We start from the raw sequence: 12496 nt of genomic DNA on the forward strand, positions 1-12496 counted from the left end.
ATCCATCATAGATTTAAACCCTGCTATACACCCATCCAACGTTATCAGCAGACTGAGTTTATTTCATAACATACCAATACCAGTAAGCAGCTCACATAGATATACATCCAAGGCTGAACTTAAACAGTCTATATGCATAAACTAACTCTGGTCTCCTGGAATGTGTGTGGCACTCGCTCACAGGCAAAAAGAATAAAAATTTTAGACCATTTTTCAAAATTAAAAGCAGACATTTGTCTCCTACAAGAAACCCACCTACAAAAATCTGAAGAAAAATCACTTACTGGCATAAAGTTCAATCAGGTTTATTCTGCCTCTTATAACAGTAGACAAAGAGGAGTCTCTATACTTATTCATAAGAGGCTACTTTTTACTTTAAGTGACATAATAGTTGACTCAGAAGGCAGATACATTATTATCCAGGCAACTATATTCAATAAAGAATATACTATTGGGAATTTGTACGCCCCTAATAATGATGATCCGGCCTTTTTTCATTCATTTTTTTCTCAACTATCTGATTTAACAGCAAACTCAACTGTTATCATTGGAGGAGACTTCAACACAGTCCTAAATCCATTAGTAGATCGCTCCAATAACACAACACGTACAAGGCAATCACAATCTGCCAAAGTAATAGAGGAATATATGGATGATTTTGGCCTTGGCGACAGCTGGAGACTAAAAAATCCAACAAAGAAGGAATTCACCTTCCATTCCTCGGTGCATCGATCATTTTCAAGAATCGATTTTTTTCTTACAAATAATTGTATTACCGAGAAAGCTTCTACAAGAATACACCCTATTATTATCAGCGACCATGCACCAGTCTCCCTGTCCTTACAAACTGACCTCACCTTTAAACCACCTTCGACATGGCGTTTTAACATCTCGCTGTTAAAAGATGAAGAGTTCGATAAGATCATAAGGAGAGAGTGGGCAGACTATCTGGAAATGAATGACTCCCCAAACTCATCTCCATCTTTACTCTGGGAAGCAGGGAAAGCAGTACTTAGAGGTAAAATTATATCATATTCATCTTATAAAAAGAAACAAGATCAAAAATTAGAAAGAGATCTAGAAGATAAAATTAAACAACTAACTGATGAATATACAACAAACCCAAATAATCAGATATGGACTGAATTACAAAATACAAAAATACAGCTAGATGAGATGTTATCCAAAAGGACCGAGTTTATAATACAACAACTGAGATACAACAACTTTGAGCATAATAACAAATCAGGCAAATTTCTTGCAAACCAACTCCAACGCAATCGGGAAAAATCTCTCATAACAGCGATAAAAGGGACAACTGGTGAGTATACGCAATCGCCAGAAGAAATTAATCATATTTTCTACAATTATTATTGGAATCTGTATTCAGAAAATAACAAACCCAACCCTGAGCATATCGAGGCATTTCTCAGTAGTTTAAATATGCCTCAGTTATCTACTGAACATAAAAATATCCTAGATGCTCCACTGTCCATAAATGAGCTGTCCAGTGCTCTAGACAGTATGCCTAATGGTAAGGCACCAGGTCCAGACGGTTTTCCGGCCGAATTTCTGAAGCACTTCTGGTCAATGCTGGCTCCACTGTTTTTTAGATTAGTAACAGAAATTAAAACCAGCGGTCACATACGGCCTCACATGAACACAGCAGCAATTAAACTTTTATTAAAACCAGATAAAGACCCGACCCTTCCGTCAAGTTATCGCCCGATATCACTAATTAACACCGACATTAAAATTATTGCAAAGGCCTTGGCATCTAGACTAGAGACAGTAATTTCAACAATTATTCATAATGATCAAACCGGCTTTATTAAAGGTCAACACTCTACCAACAATGTAAGAAGGCTCTTAAATTTGATTAACATGTCACAGCAGCAGGACAAAAAGGCAGTTATTATATCGTTGGATGCAGAAAAAGCCTTTGACAAAGTTAACTGGTCCTTCCTCTTTGCTGTTCTAAATAAGCTTGGCTTTGGAGAGTCATTTATTCACTGGGTATCAGCACTATATGATTCTCCTAAAGCGACTGTCACCACTAATGGAATCGCCTCAAAGACTTTCACCTTACAGAGAGGCACCAGACAGGGCTGTCCACTCTCTCCTTTGTTATTTGCGATATTCATTGAGCCGTTGGCAACAGCTGTGCGCCAGGATGTCAGGATCCAAGGAATCCGCTCTGGGGCAACAGAACACAAAATTAATTTATACGCAGATGATATATTACTTTATTTAGAAGAACCGGCTATTTCATTAAGGGAAGTATTTAATTTAATAACTAAATTTTCAGAGTTATCAGATTATTCCATAAATTGGACAAAATCAACATTACTTCCGATCACAGAAAATTCATGGAGTCCTGCAGACCAGGACCCTCACTACTCTTTCCCTACAGGCAACTTAAAATACTTAGGCATAAAAATTTCACCTAAATTATCTGAATCAGCTCACTTAAATTTTTCCCCATTACTGGATAACATCATCAATGACCTACAGCGCTGGAACAATCTCCCTATATCTCTTATGGGACGAATAGCTACTATCAAAATGAAAATCCTACCAAAAATAAATTACTTCTTTGCAATGATTCCATTCAAACCAACGTCCAACTGGTTCCAGTCGCTGGACTCGGCTATCACAAAATTCTACTGGAATAATAAAAAAGCAAAAATCAGTCTATCTACTCTTCAGAAAAGTAAAGCCGAAGGAGGTTTAGAAGCACCAAATTTTATGCATTATTATTTAGCTAACCAGCTACAATATCTTATTCTATGGACACAGCCTACCGGAGATACCAACTGTTGGTTAGAATTAGAACAGAAGGATTGCAATAGCATCAAACTTTCAGACATACTCTTTATTACAACATCCATCAAACGACATAACTGTTTTAAAAACCCAATGATTTCCTCCACCTTGACTGCTTGGTGGAAGGCATTAGAAATTGCAAACTCTAAATTGGAGCCCTGTAAGTTTTCTCCCATTTGGTACAACCTTGATTTTCAAGTTAACAATCAGCCGCTCCATTTAGCTGTTTGGGAGCAGAATGGAATCACACATCTCCACCACCTCTTTTCAGATAATACGTTCATGTCATATACAAACTTGCTTCAAAAATACAAAATAAAAAACGGGAATTCTTTAAATTATCTTCAAGTTAAAAATATTATTAAGAAAAGAATCCCAACACTTCAAAGCACGCTCCGGCCGCCGGCATTAGCTGAAGCAATCATAAAGCTTTCTCCGACAACAACTAAAACCCTCTCTAAAATATATAAGTTACTCTTAAGCACTGATACAATACATTTACCCATCTCTAAATGGGAGTCAGATCTATCTATATCTCCGGAACCAGACTTCTGGACTCAAATTTGCGATAATGCATTTAAAATGACAAAATACACAAACTTACAACTCATCCAATACAAAATCCTCCATAGAACACATATTACTCAATATATGATGAACAAAATGGGATTCTCCGACTCCGACATCTGTCTCCAGTGCTCCCAGAACACTGCTGATACTTATTTTCATGCTCTATGGCTGTGCACCCCCGTAAAAAATTTCTGGACCAACGTCTCAGAAAAACTTTCCACAATCTTAAACTGCAGGATTCCTCTATCTCCAAGTCTGTGTTTACTCGGCGACTTAACAACAACGGACCTACCACGCAAACAATCTCAATTCTTACTTGTAGCCCTCGCCATTGCCAAAAAAACAATCCTTGTTAACTGGAAAAATAAGCAATCTCTGAACATTAATCTCTGGTTGAACCTCCTAATAAATCACATTTCAATGGAGAAAATCTCTCCTTCAAATAAAAATCAGTTAAATTTTATACAAACATGGTCACCATATGTTAACTCCCTTAACTTAAACCTGGTAACCTGACTCTGCCTGCCTGTTAGCGAGAACCACCACATCACCCCAATATATGTTGCTGCTTATGTATGTTGGCATTGTGTAACTAATGATTGTCTTCAGTTAGGAACCCAGTCGCTGTCAGCAGGATCGAGCGGGCCGTATCGACGACAACTTACAGTCAACAACTCCCCAGGATCCTCTGTCTATATGCATGAATGGCTAGCTTGGTGTTACTGCATGCTTGGCTAATCTTCCAGGTGCTGTCCCCTGTGGCTCGACGTGGTTGGCCTTGTTCCCCGGGCGGCGCTCGGTTTGGGCGGGCGCCGGGTCGCCTCGGGGGCCGGGGGTCGTGGGGGGCTGGTGGCGTCCTGCGGGGTGGCTGCTTCCGTGGGGGGGCATGGTGGGCGGTTCGGTTCGGTTCAGGTCGCCATCTGCGACTAAAAATGTCGTGGGTGGCAGCCCGGCGGTCGTCTGGGTCTGGCCCCCGGTCGGGCTGGGTCGCCTGTCGTGTTCTCTTCATGAGGGTGGCCGCTTTGTGTGGTGTCGTTGGCCTCCCGTGGTTCCCCTGGCGCTTGCGGTGGCCTGGCGGCCGTCTGGATCGGGCGCTGCCCCCGGGTCTCTGCTGGGTCGCACTACGTCTCGGCCGTCTCCCGGTGCCCGCGGCGGGTGCTGTGCGGGGGTGTTGCCCGGGGGCTCGGGGCGGCGCTGTTCTGGCATGGCCTGTTGCTCTTTTGCTAGCTGTTGCGGTTCCGTCCTGGTGGGCAGAGCTCTAGAGATAGTAAGAGTTGCGACACTCCCATAGGGTCCCGTTGTACGCTTTCTTCCAGTCTACTTCCGGGTTGTGGAGGCTTGTTTAGTTCCAAGCACCGCTTCGACACTGACAGCCACCGTTCATTTGCACTGCAGGTCGTTGAGTATATGTGGAGGTAAGTTGATGAAATGCCTACCTCTTTTGAATTGTCAACTGCCTATATTTTATCAGAGGCTCTTTATGATGCATATGCTGAGCTTTATTTGTATTTGCGCAGCGTAATTATATATATTTTTTATCTTGGTAGACGACCGAATTTCTGCTACTTTTTTTTTTAGCTCAACTCTGTTGTTAGTTGTGAAGTTATCTCCAGGGATATATTGACGGGTTAATTGCTGATGAGTCGCTACCTCTTTTTAATTTTAACGTCTTTATATTATATCAGAAGCCCTTTGTGGTGCATACATTTATCTGCATTTGTGAATATTAGCAGATGACCGACTTTCAGGCATTGCCATGTGCTTGTTAGCTCTTCTTTGAAAGCTACCTAGCTACATCGCTACCTCTTTTTAATTGTCAAGACTACGTCCTTTATATGAGACCCTTTATAATGCATAAACATATACTTGTAAGTATTTAACAAATATATTTATTAATATCTATCGTATCTATCTATCCTCCAGTATCCCGAGAGCCCTCACTGAAGACACGAAGACCCTCATTGTTTCTCCCATTGTCAATAAAAACATACTATTTCATTCATCAAAGCATAATGAGTTGTTATTCTTGAATATATATTTTGTGTATGTCTTAAAATGGTTATAGTGAGTCAACTCCTGCCTGGACACTATCTGCTGAATGGACTGTTGTTACTCTGCTTTTCAATAACTCCCAGACTACGGGTAAGTGAATCAGAGAAATATAGACATTGTCTGGAAATACAATAATCCAGCTGGGCAAAAATTAACATCTTCAATCATCTTACATTTCTGTGTAAAAGTCGATTTTCCATGCTAACACGAATGTGAAACATTCCCTCCAAAACCCCAAAAGTGTCTTTAATATGTCACCTTACGGCTCAAAATGTAAAACTGACATTTACATACATACTCCAATGAATTAATAATCAAACAAGTACTTGGAGGTGTGATTTTATTCCTTTTTTTTACCGTGAAATCGCCGCTCTCAGTCCCATAGAAGGAAATGACAGCGCTGCCTGTTTGGAACTATTCAGGCTTACATGAACCACGTGACCGCCCCGCTGCGAGAGCATGAGTGTCGCAACTCTTACTATCTCTAAGGCTCTGCTGGTGGGTCTCTGGGTGCCCCGTGGTACCCTCTCCTCTCCCCCTCCTCCTCCTTGCCTTTTTTCCCCCCTCGCCTCCCTCCTCCCGTCTTCCTCCGCCTCCTTGTCCCCTCTCCCTCGCCCCCTCCCTCCTCCCTCCCCCTCGTCTTCCCGCTCTGCTGCCTGTCCTCTCCTTTCTTGTCGTCTCCTCCTCCCCCTCCTTCTCCTGCCTTCCGCCCTCCCCCTGGGGGTGGGGCGGGGGATGGGAGGGCGGGTGTGGGATGGGGTGGGGGGGCTGAGGGGGAGGAGGGTAGGGGGAGGGGGACCGGGTGCGGTGCGCGGGGGTGTTCTGGCCTGGCCTGCGCCGTCTGCCCGCTGGGGCACCGGGGCTGGGGGGGGTGAGGGGTTGGGGGTTGGGGTGGGGGGGTGTTTGGGGGGGCACTGGGCGCGCGCGCACCTCCCTCCGCCTGGCTGGGTGGGGCCCCGTTGATCGCTCCTCTTGAATCACTTCACAAGCTTCGCACAATACAACTTGTAAATATATATATCGGGTTGCGGGGGGGGATGGGGGGGCGGGTGGTCGTGGGGGAGGTGGGGCTGTGGGCCGGTGGGGCGCCGTGGGGGTCCGCTATGGCCCGTTCTGCTGCGCGGGCCTTGGGGCTCTGGCTGTGTCGGGGGGGGTCGCTCCGGGCTCCTGGGCTGGGTCTCCGCTTGGTGGCTCCTGCGGGGGGGCTGGGTGGACCTCCTTGGGCTGGAGGGGACAGCTCCCTCCTTTTGGTGGAGGTTTTCATGCATGCCAGACCCACCACACCGGCACCTACCAAAATTCAATAGAGTGTGTTCCTCCGGTTGCTGAGTCAGTGGAGGTTGCTGGGTTAGTGTCTGTGGATCTCACTCTGCTCTATCTATCCTTCTTGTGGCCTCCTGACATCTTCATGATTGATCCAGTTGGGACTTTGTCGTATTAGGTGTTTGTGAAGGGTTTTAGATTTGTAAATGAAAAAAGAACATAAATATGAGCTTCTCTCACACCTTCACCTGTGAGTTCTTTAGAAATCCTGAACAAACTTTGATTCTCTTCACTGAACAGCAAAGTTTGTGGAGATCAGAAGGTAACATTAGTTTGATCGATGCCTTCAACTAGTAGACTTTATCTGGAAAGCAGTTTTCTGAAATGAGCTCTTAGTAAATCTGTCCACAATCAAACCAAGAACACAGAAAGAGGAAATGTTTGAAGAAACAACTTGATGTTTTCATTTCAGACTAGAAAAGGCTTTAAGACCTTTATCTGTTTTTGCTCTTTTTGATCATTTTATTGTCTCTTCTGTTTAATTTGATCTTCTAAAGTCTAACTGGTGTCTTTTCAAATGTTTCGTCTTAGTTTGATTCTTCTTAAAAGTTTAGTTTTGCTCTTTTCTCACCTTTTATTCTTTCCAAATGTCTGATTTGATTTCAAAATGTTTTGTCTTTTTAATGTTTGTTTTTTCAAATGTTTTATCAGCTTGTTTGAAAAATTTCCTTTTTAAATGCTTCATTGTATTTTCTGTTTAATTCCTATTTAAAGTGTTATTGTCCTTAAAATAAAATTTTCTAATTAAACATTTATTTTTTAAATTCAACATTTTGTCTTTTTAAAGGTATATTATCTGATTAAATGTTTTGTATTTTTTTAAATGTTTAATATTTTTCTTGTTTAATTGTATTTTGAAATGTTTTAACTATTTCATCTTTGTTTAATGCTTTTGTCTAAAAAATGTTTAATTTCATAATTACATGTCTTGTATGTTCTGTTTATCTATGTTTTGTCTGTTTAATATCATTTAGTTGTATTTGTTTTTCTTTTAAAGTTTTATTGTATTAAATGTTTTTTCCTTAGATTTAATTGCTTTTTTAATACAGTTTATTTCTTTAATCTTTTTTTCTGTCAAGATTTTAACCCCAACCTTAAAGATGAAACAAACCCTTAAATCACAATGAAAATACTTCTGTTGTCACAATCATGAGTTAGTCAGTTTTTCAATTCAATTTTGTTTAGCACCTTTCACCCAGATGACAAAACTAAACAAGCAAAGAGAAAAAAACAATGCTAAAACTGTGATTTTAAATTCAAAAACATTTAAAAAAAAGATTTAACTTGGTAATAAAATATGTTGCGTCCAGGGGATGGAGGGAGTTTATTCAAGTCTTCTTGGGCTCACACGGTAAATCATTTAAAATGTAAACTTGATATTCAGCCTAAGGAAATTGGAAAGTGCAGAGCGACAGAAGAAGCAACAATAGCTCGTTTTCTCCTTTAATGAGTCAGCTCTTCTTGTGCTTTCAGACTCTTCACAACCTGCTCAAACTCTTTGTACAGGACCTCACCACACGGTTCAAGAAGGTTTCCGTCTCCTCATTTCTACTTTGAAGCTCACCTTCTGCTGCTCAAACTGCTAACAAATGTTTCTGCTGCTCTAAAGTCTGGTCTCCAGAACTTCCTAAAACCTCTTAAAGTCTCTTCTGCTGCAGGTTGCTTTGAAGAACCGTTACAGAAAACCTCACTAAACCACATGGAGGGGCCTCAAGATAGTCATCCAAATGAAACGGTACAAAAACCGAACTAGCACAACCCAAACTCTAAAGTCTCCTGCAGCCTACCAGAGAACCTCTAAACAGAGAATCAGGACAGGAACTCTTACCTTCTGGACAACCAACATTGGTTCACAAACAAGAATACAGAATGTGTCTGACCAAAAACCTCTAAAGACTCACTACAGCACAGATAAAGACACAACTCAGCTGCACCAAATCCACTAATCACTGCACACATTAGCACCATGTGCTAACTGTGGCTAAAGAACCACATTTACCAAGACAACTATCCAGTACAAATCCCTAAAACACACCAAGAAACACATTAAAGCCTATTTTACTGCTGGAAGCTGCAAGCCAACACCTAAAGAACAAACTAAAGCAACGGAACCAAACACGATTCAGTGTTGAAGAGAAGCAGAGGAAATGTTTGACTGCAGACATAAAGCAGGAAGACTCTGAGCTGCTCAGGTGTTCCTGATAACACCAAGCAGCCACCTGGACAGCCAATAGGAACACAGCTTACTGGAGGTCCAGAGGGCTGGATTAGTGAAGGAAATTTAGTTTAAAGTTGAAGCAGAAAGTTAACAAAGAAAGTTGAAAACCACCTTCTAATACCTGAAATCTCTGAGTTTTCACACAAAGAACGCCTGAACATGTCAAACTGGTTTCAAAGTAGAACCATCACTGTAAAAACGTTGTAGTATGGTGTGTTGCTCAAAAACATTACGACCGGCTGTCTAGGGTTGCCGAGGAGCAACACAAAAAACAAGACAAACGCTGGTTTCCAAGGGGTTAGGAAGCTATTTATTTGAAAGATTACAATACAGTTGACAACAACACAACATGTGAGCAGAAAAATCACAGTCTGTCTATAGTTCAGCTGAAAATATTAGTTTTTGTCTTTTATTGACCAAACTTTTCAGGAAGTAGATGAAGAATAATTAAAGCTCTCATGTAGAAGTCTAACTTATTTTGGATCCCTGTGGAAAGTTTGATCTTAGAGTTTGTAAAGCTGTTGAGTTTTTAAGAGTCACATCGATTTTTTTGACATTTAATAACCAACTCCTGAAATAAAATTACAGTTGTGGAGTTCTGTCATTTAGTCTGGACTAAACAAATAACAGCAGCATAAATCTCAAACGTCATTATGAGGAGTCTGGATTGAGGTTTCTCACTTGATAATGATCAAAACATGAATTTTAGGTTGGTTTAAAGGAATATTCCACCTTAAATCTTTGAATGTTGACCTAAAAGGTTGGTTTCAGGAAGTATTTCACCTACAAGGTCCTCAAACATCGACCTTAAAGGAACACTGCACCAAAAATCCCTGGACATACACCTAAAAATGTTGGTTTAACCAAATATTCCATCCAAAATCATCTAAGAGACCTGAGGGGCTAGTTAGAAGGAATATTCCACCTAAAACCTCAAATATAGACCTGAAAGAGTGGTTTAGAAAAAAATCCTTCAATGTGGACCAAAAAAATTAGTATGGAGGAATATTCCACTTGAAATGTTGACCTGAGAAGTTGGTTTGGAAGACTATATCATCCTAAACATCCTCAAATGTAGACTAAGACGGTTTGGAAGAAAACTTCCACCTAAAATCCTCCAACGTAGACCTAAAAGGGGAGTTTAATGGCATATTCCACTTAAAATTCACTACTGTAGACCTTGGAGGTTGGTCTGATGGTATATTCCACCCAATATCCTTGAACATAAACTTAAAAAGTTCGTTCAAAGGAATATTCCACCTAAAATCCTTCAATGTAGAGCAAAAAAATCTTGGTGTAAAGGAGTATTCCACCTTAAATGTAGACCTGAAGGATGGTTTGGAGTAATATTCTCCTCTAAAATCTTCCAATGTAGACATAAAAGGTTTATTTGATGGTGTTTTCTACTCAGTATTCTGGAACATTTACCTAAAAAGTTGGTTTAATGGTATATTCCCAGAAGAAACCTTGAACATTGGGCTTATTGGTATATTCCACCCAAAACACTTTAAATACTTTAGTGTAAAGGAAATGTCGACCTAAAAGGATTGTTTAAAGGAACATTTAAGCTATTGTTTTCATTATTTAATAATCTGTTATCAGTCAGAACCCTGGCAAATGTGTTTTCATCAGTAATTTCAGTAGAAGTCACAAAAAAAGGAGCTCTTGGTTTTGTAGCTGCTGTTTCAACACAGACGTTCACATGCATCCACAAACCTCTCAGCACAGGCGGCCGGCTGGGCTGAGGCTCGGTGGCGTCTGCAGACCCACGAGTCGGGGAGTCGGTGAACTTGTCGGTCCGGTTTGAAGGCCTTCTTGTGGTCCAGTGGAAGTTTACGTAGTCGGTGTTGGCTTTGAACTGCAGTGACTGGCTGCCATCAGGAGGACAGGCTTGTCCTTATAGGACTCCTCCTGTAGCCTTGAGGGGACCACAGGAACATTCAGTAGCTGTTGGAGTTCTTCCTGTCAGGCTGGTGGTAGAACAGCTCTGAAGTAGCTTGTACTTCTCTCTTATCTGGAACAATCTAACAGCCTAAACTGTTAACAGTGGTGTAGAGAATCAAATATACAGGAATAGATTAGGACTCAAAGTAGATTTACTTTAGAAAACAAATCAACTTAGAGGTATCTGGTCACACATGTGGCTGAATAGGAGGCCATCCAATCAGATTTGAAGTCTTCACTCTGTAGGTTGTTGGTTCGGTGAGACTCTTGGACCTCCATCAGCTGACGCGGATGTTTGATGGTCTTCCTCTCTAGTGGCAGATGATTCATCCATGAATTCAGCAGCTACAGACTGAAATGAAGCTCAAGTTGCAGTTACTGTATTCCTGTTCCAGATCAGATGTTCAGAGCTCACCTTGAATGCATCCCGTCTGCATAGTTTTTTCCTCACTGTAGTCTTCAAAAAAGTCTTTTTCCCCAGATGTCAGGATGTGGTGAGACTCTTTCTCAGTCGCTGCAGACGTCCCTCATTGTGGATCTCCAGAGAAGAAACAGAAAAACTCGTCACTGCTTCAGCATCACAAACGCTCTCAGCATTGAGAGTGTTTTAAGAATTAATTCATTGTGTTGTGAACTTTGAAGGAGCAGAAACTTTACAGCTGCCAAAGATATGAACTCCAATTTTGGATGTTTTAGGAAATGAAATTCATCAAATGAACACTTGGTTTTTGCTGATAACTCTCATTAAATGACTGAAGAAATCTAACATAAAAACCTGTAAACTCTCAGGCAGCTTTTGTTAAAGTTTGTCTATAATTCTGTCATCATGTTCTGGAAGCAGGACTCTGCAGAAGTTCCTTCAAACAGATACTTGTGCATTTCTATTTAAGGCCTCAGGTTTGAACGTACAGCAGAGGATTAGAAAGGAATGATTTTAATATTTAAATCAATCCAGTAAAGGTTTGGAGTAAAAATGATTAAAATTTTGATTTGGATAGATTTGTGTTAAATAACATTGTAGAGTCTCACTTAAATATATCCAAATTATTTCAGTATATTTACGTTTTATAGAATATTTGATTTCTTAATCTCAATACTGTAGGGTCTGATAAACAAAAATAACCTGACTTTCAGATAATATTTATTGTATGTGATTGTGAGACTAAATTCCTCCACATTCTGGAACTTTACATGCAGCATCCGTAGAATAAATAAAAATCAAACCTGTTAATTTCCACATGATGCACATTTATTTATTCTTAATATCTCAAACTGAATGGCAGCTGTCAGTAAAAACAAACTCATCTGCTGGACTGCATCCCAAAATGAAACATGGACAGAATTTAACACTCATGTATCCATGGCAACGCTAAAGTTTCTGCTTCTTACCAAAGTTCACAACAAAAGCAAAGATTTTAATGTAAAACTTCAGGGATGACGGCTAACTATAAGTATTCTGATCAATACTTCATGATCAATATCAGGACAGATGTTACAACTCCAGCTGTTCCATTAGACTGCAGTTATTCAGAGAAATTAAAACATCACATTCCTCATAAAAAC

The 12496-nt window shown here is 40.6% G+C and overlaps 1 protein-coding gene and 1 long non-coding RNA gene across 2 annotated transcripts in view; one reads left to right on the forward strand and one right to left on the reverse strand.

The window, feature by feature from the left end:
- The window catches only part of LOC127535035 (dispanin subfamily A member 2b-like), a 30572-nt gene that overhangs the window by 11940 nt on the left and 6136 nt on the right, over window positions 1-12496 (reverse strand). The window lies entirely within an intron of this gene.
- Window positions 4664-5403, forward strand: LOC127535039 (uncharacterized). The gene is made up of 2 exons (XR_007943671.1): window positions 4664-4811; window positions 5320-5403. It is a non-coding gene; the product is annotated as an uncharacterized LOC127535039 (long non-coding RNA).

The sequence above is a fragment of the Acanthochromis polyacanthus genome, chromosome 8 (assembly GCF_021347895.1).
Source record: "Acanthochromis polyacanthus isolate Apoly-LR-REF ecotype Palm Island chromosome 8, KAUST_Apoly_ChrSc, whole genome shotgun sequence".
Lineage (NCBI taxonomy): Eukaryota > Metazoa > Chordata > Actinopteri > Pomacentridae > Acanthochromis > Acanthochromis polyacanthus.